The sequence below is a fragment of the Cydia fagiglandana genome, chromosome 12, assembly GCF_963556715.1.
Source record: "Cydia fagiglandana chromosome 12, ilCydFagi1.1, whole genome shotgun sequence".
In the NCBI taxonomy this organism is placed as follows: domain Eukaryota; kingdom Metazoa; phylum Arthropoda; class Insecta; order Lepidoptera; family Tortricidae; genus Cydia; species Cydia fagiglandana.
The window spans coordinates 19,045,277-19,051,838 of record NC_085943.1 but is presented as its reverse complement, the minus strand read 5'-3'; positions in this window follow the sequence as shown (position 1 = coordinate 19,051,838).

Here is a 6,562-nt window from a genome sequence, read left to right as displayed (position 1 = left end):
AATGCACTTATTTTTTGGCCACCCTGTAGGTATTATCTCTCTTCGGCCTTTTAAAACACTTGCGGAAGTTGTAGGAAGCGTGACTCGTCGGACGCTCCGAGCTATCAGCCCTAGGCGGAGCTCGGTCTTCAGTCTTCGCATTTGGACACCTTGTACTACTGTTCGGCATTTAATCTTCCTATCTAAGCTACTTTGCATAGTTGCAGAGATAATATAAGCCACCACGCCAGAAAACTTCATGTTACATCTGGTTTTTGATTGACCCATTCGGGTTTTTCAAGACGTTTCACTCACGTCACGTTTGATGTACAAAAAAAAATTGTTGAAAATTGTGTGATGTACGGAACCCTTGAAACGCGAGTCCGAACTCGCATTTGACCAGTTTTTTTTTATTATAGAATCTAGGGAGAACATAAATTGTAAATGAAAGGCAACATTTGTTATGAATGAATGTCGATTCTTTCAAAAAGTCATAGAATCGAGTCTGATTTGCTGTGTTTTAAATTCCCGATATTTAAAAAAAGTTGTGACGATAGTTTAGATTGGCTTAACTAAAATTCTATTTGTCAAATCTCTAGCGCCGCACAGCATTTAACGTTTTCAGCATGAGCGCCCGTGGGGTAATTTTTGAGCTCTAGATTACATATTTATGTAAGTATATTATGCAAAGTTCATGTGATTTCATTATAGTAAATTAATGTGATATCGGTTAATTATTCTCAGTTAAAAAGCCTGCATCTAAAATACGTCCCTATTTGGCCCAATGGTTCAATCAAATTATTTTATAAATATGACTGAATCAAAAAATCTTTAAATTGCTGTCAGTTTGTTTAATTTATTTTTAGATATCAAAATAATATGAGTCCTCTGCAGGCCCAATAATTACCTAATTATGTTTAGCTGACTGTACAATTTGAATTCGCATTAAGGCAATTTTATTCGCCCTTAAAAGGGCCGGAGTGAAGTGCGCAGGGGGATAACTCCTTTGCTTTTTTCTCCAATTGCTAATTAGTAATTTAGATTACGTTAAATGCGAATGCGACGTAAGTTAACATCTCGAGTCTCGACATTATCTTTGACAGATGAATTGAATTCATAAGTATTTTGTAATTGCCGAAATTTATTCGCTTATGTTTTAAAATACCTAATTTAAGTACATAATTAGGTTTATACCACGCACATATATATATACCCCTTCCTAGCTGGTAGAGGTTTAGGAACTGGGGCCACTAATCTTGAAACTTAGAAAAATTTTAAACTTCAGCAACGGTTACTTCTTCCCGAAAAGTTACTTTTTAGACACGTACAATACAATATTATTAAAAACTGTACTAAGAATTACCTAACATCAAAAGTTTAAAGCGCAAAAACATTTTCCGTGGGTTACATGTCGGAAAGGTACAAGAATTTTATTCATTCAACACCACATTATAAACCCTCCAGTCGTTTGTGCTGAAACGGCGTGCCGATGAAATATACTTATTCATGAATTTGAAAAACATTTTCCTCTTTTCTTCTTCATTTCAAACACCAACTCTTGATGTCACACATAAATCGTTATCTCCTAACTCGACCCATAACAGCAAAAAACGGTAAAAAAAAGCGAAAATCCGGGCATCGCAGCGACAGGTCCAATAAAATACGATATTAACCCTTGCGTTACATTAACACGCTCATAAGTTCCGGATTAAAAAGGGGGTGCGCAATGAATGGGAAGAATCGCCTCGCATGAGGAGGGTCGCATTGTGCGGCCCTTACTTTACGTGTTCGTACAGATAGCGACACTGCCCAATGGTCAACCTATATTTCCACATTTTCATTTTTGCGATCTGTATCAATTCAATAGTCATGATCAATTATTTATTATTATTGATTATTATACTCGTAATCTGGACTATTGGATACTAGTCGCAAGATAAGAGGGTTGGGTTATGATTCAGTACCTAATCGTATAATTTTTTACTACGGATAGGTATTGCTTATTGAAAAAAAAACGCAGATAATTATACGAGAACCACACGGGCCACCGTTCTCATTTGGTGGTCAAAAATCCAGGTCTTTGGGTAAATTTTGACAGGTATCTTCCATTCTATTACCTCACTTCATCAGACCTACACATACCTACCTATCTACCTACATATACCTTCTTGTAGGACTGTAAACACAAGTGGTGTAAGTTTTAGGTTTGTAAACCAGTACTTATACTGAGTGATAACTGAAGCCTCCGCTCGTCGTATTTATAAATATAGAACAAAGATTAGTTTCGATTTCATTATCAATGTATAGAGGTATTCATTTTGCGATTTACGTAAAAGTGGCTTGTCTGTACGCACATGATGCAATAATAATTTGACCCATGTTTCGCTGTCACACATATCATCTAAATGTTATTGCGACCTGCCGGCCGGCGTCCGCCGCCGTAGGATTTTATGCGGCTGACAATAGTTGCAGATTACCTTTTTTAGGGCCCTTTCAGAGTTGCCTTCATAACGAACCCACGTTATCTTGGTAGCGACAGGTTCAAACTTTTCTAAACCATGTCATCCTCGTGCTAGAGTACAAAAATTTCTGGCGTCCCCTCACCATTTAATAGCCTTTCAACGTGCACACTAGCGCCACAGCTAAATAATCATGATTATTTAAATTTAACGAAAGATATTGAAAAAAGGGGGCCGCTACGTACTGTATTGTGTACCTATTTAATTACCTTTTGAATACATCATACTAGTTAGGGTTCCGTACCCAAAGGGTAAAACGGGACCCTATTACTAAGACTTCGCTGTCCGTCCGTCCGTCCGTCCGTCTGTCACCAGGCTGTATCTCACGAACCGTGTTAGCTAGACAGTTGAAATTTTCACAGATGATGTATTTCTGTTGCCGCTATAACAACAAATACTAAAAACAGAATAAAATAAAGATTTAAATGGGGCTCCCATACAACAAACGTGATTTTTGACCAAAGTTAAGCAACGTCGGGAGTGGTCAGTACTTGGATGGGTGACCGTTTTTTTTTTGCTTTTTTTTTTGTTTTTTTTTTTTGCTTTATGGTACGGAACCCTTCGTGCGCGAGTCCGACTCGCACTTGCCCGGTTTTTTTTTATGTTGCTGGTTTCGTCGATCTAGGAACTCAAAACAAAAACGGCCGTTTTAACTTTGGACGCATAGATTGACGAATCCAGCAACATAAAAACTAGTCTGATGTATTCATTCAAAAGATAATTATATACAATAGAGTACGTAGCGGCCCCCTTTTTTACACGACTGCCCAAACAAAAAGAGTGTATTGTGTTCAGCGTTCATGTTTGTATGTATGTGAGTTTCTTTATTCCACCATAACTTCTGAATGCCTTAACCGATTTAGATGTATGATATGTCATTAGAATCCTTACGTCATCCCGGGTGACATAGGCTATATGACGTCATTATAAAAACAATATGGCGGACGTAATACACAATATTGCGTGACGTTTAGAAAAAAAAATCTTGCAAACCTATCGAGTGGGGTCTCAAAATGAAGAGCTTTGAAAGGCGATTTAAAATATATATGCAACATACGCGCTTAAATCTTATTTTGGTTAAATAAGGATTTACAAAATGTGCTAAGAAAAATAAATTCTTCTATCTTATTTAGTGAGCTATCAAATAAAAGGGTATTTACCGCTGATCATAAAAATATATACAAATCATCCATATGACTTGTATAGCTATATTTTTATAAAGTAATATTAGGAACTAAATCGCCCTATTGAAATCTAAACGTGTGAACTTCGATTTAAGCGATAGGGTTTGAATAATACTAAATGAGTCGGGCATAGCACGACATACGTGGCGCGCTGCACGTGGTCCAAAACCAGGCGCCTTCGACCTTCTCATACTAAAAGAGTCGGGCGTAGCCCGACGTTGTGACACGTTTTACGCTTACCAAAGCCGGGCGCCTTCGGCGCCCTCATACTCAAAGCGTCGGGTGTAGCCCGACGTACGTGGCGCGCTGTACGCTTACCAAACCCGGGCGCCGTCGGCGTCCTCATACTCAAAGCAGCCCGACGTACGTGGCGCGCTGTATGCGTTCCAAAACCGGGCGCCTTCGGCGCCCTCATACTGAAAGAGTCGGGCGTAGCCTGACGTACGTCACACGCTGTAGGTACTCAAAGCGTCGGGCTTAGCCCGACGTATATGGCGCGCTGTACGCGTTCCAAAGTCGTGGCGCCCTCATACTAAGAGAGTTGGGCGTAGCCCGACGTACGTGACATGCTGTACGCTTACCATATCCGGGCGCCTTTGGCGCCCTCATACTTAAAGGGTGGGGCTTAGCCCTACGTATGTGGCGCGATGCACGCGTTCCAAAGTCGGGCGCCTTCGGCGCCCTCGTACAAAAAGAGTCGGGCATAGCCAGTGTTTAAATGTGAAGCCCGTAGATCGAACTCCGCGTAAAGCCGAAGGCCCGGAGCGTCCGACAGGTACGCGCTTTCTACAATTTCTCCTAGTATCATAATTGAGAAGTCGCAATTCCACGCAAGGCTGAAGACCGAGCTGCGGGAGGTTAGTACTCGCGGAACTTGGTCAGATATTTGAAGAAATTGCAGGAATTGCTAGAATCCTTAGCCCTTCAACTTACGCGGAGGTCGGTCTTCAGCTTATGTATTTTAACACATGTACCTACAGTGGTTTTGTGTTTCACCGCTAACGTCCCGCAGCTTAGCCTTCTAAGCTAAATCTTCTAAGATAAACTCGCTTCTCTTGGACGCTTTGGGTGTTCGGCCCTACGCAGAGCTCGGCATTCAGCCATCTAGTCTGTCAGGGCTACCTACTTTTATTTGGAAGTTCATCATTTGAATGTAGGTAGGTACCAGTGGCGGCGCGTCCATAAAAGCCGATTCCCACCAGCTTGCCTGTTTTTGGACGTGTGAGCAGAGTTATAAAGGAAATATGTAAGCCTAATTAGCCCCCGCTTGCCTATGGATATGTTTGACGCGCCGCCACTGGTAGGTACTAACACTTAAAGATATTAGCGTCGAATAGGCCCTTTTACATACAGTCTGTCATTATTGATCTTTGAATTGGTGCTATTTTGCCAAAGGCCATGTGTGCGTCGTCGTGCTGAAGTTGCGACGAAGATAATTGGATCAAAAACTTTTTTAGTGACAGTTAAAATTATGAGTCTTTATTGTGGACCTTCAAACCCTCATGGCCATTATAATTCAAAATTCCACTTCTTTTTAAGAAGTTAAGAAGCTATATTTAATATCAAATATCAAATGTCCCAAATTGTGAACACATTCACATATTATCCACAGAAAAGACGCCCGTAATAAGTGTGTCTCTGTGACTGTAGGTATACGTGTACATTTAATTTCAATTGCAGTCGGGGGACCTTTTGATTGAGATGCACTTAGGTACATCAAGGTCCCCCGACTGTAATTGAAATTAAATGTACACGTACCTACAGTCACGGACATAAATGTGCATAGCTCTTTGTATTTACTGTGAATGACCGTGAGTGTATATTTACATTCCAATTTAGATTCATAAAATTATGTGACTAACATATTAACATTATTTTTAGCTTTTCAGTTCGATTTAAAATGCAGCAGTCGTGTTTTTAATTTTTTAATTAATTTATTTCTATATATTTCGTTAAATTTAAATAATCACGATTATTTAGCTGTGGCGCTAGAAGTGTGCAACTGTGCACGTTGAAGGGCTCTTAATTACGGCTATGGTATTTAATATCATGTAGTCTTAAAAATATTTCACTAAGCAATAGGTACCTAGTAAGTTACAAATTGAAAAATATAAATGTCATATACGAAAGAACAAGTGACCAAGGTGAACCAACATCCTCTGCAATCGCCGCAGATGCCTAAAACCTCTCCAAACGGTAAAAAGGTAGGTAACTTTGGCGGGTCTACCAACCAAAGTGCTTTAACTCGTAGGTGTAACTCAATCTACTTTTAGGACAAGTTAAACAATGACCCAGTTTCTTTACTTTTCAGGTAGCTTGGGAGGACTTTTTCTTACATTCGTTGGTCTTAAAAAGCGGTAAATATGCCTTACCTATGTAATAAAATCTGTACGACTTTACATAAAAAAAATATACACCGTAAGATTGTGCATCCGTTACTTTATAATCTAACGTAGTTTAGGTTAGGTTAGTTTGTAATGTTCCTACCGTAAGTTTATAATTTAACTAGCGAGATTGTTAACTGACGAGTGTTTACAATTTTATGGCTCCTCTACACGATGGAACAACGCCGGCCACTCCAAGGGACGCATTTATGCGTTAGAGGGAGCAAGTGATATTGCTATCTCATTCTACCGCATGGCTGTGTCCCTTGAAGTGGCCAGCGTTGGCCCATCGTGTAGAGGAGCCATTACGGTGACATATATTTACAAACTAAAGGTAAAGGCGTTCCTTAGAAACAACCCAACGCAACAGCCCTCAGGGTCACACTACGCGCTAACAAGACTTATTCATAAAAGCAAAGCGCCAAGCCAAGAGGCCTTTTCCAGCGTTAATGTTATAATATTTCATGTTTTTCAAAAGCCGTCTAGCGTAATAGTA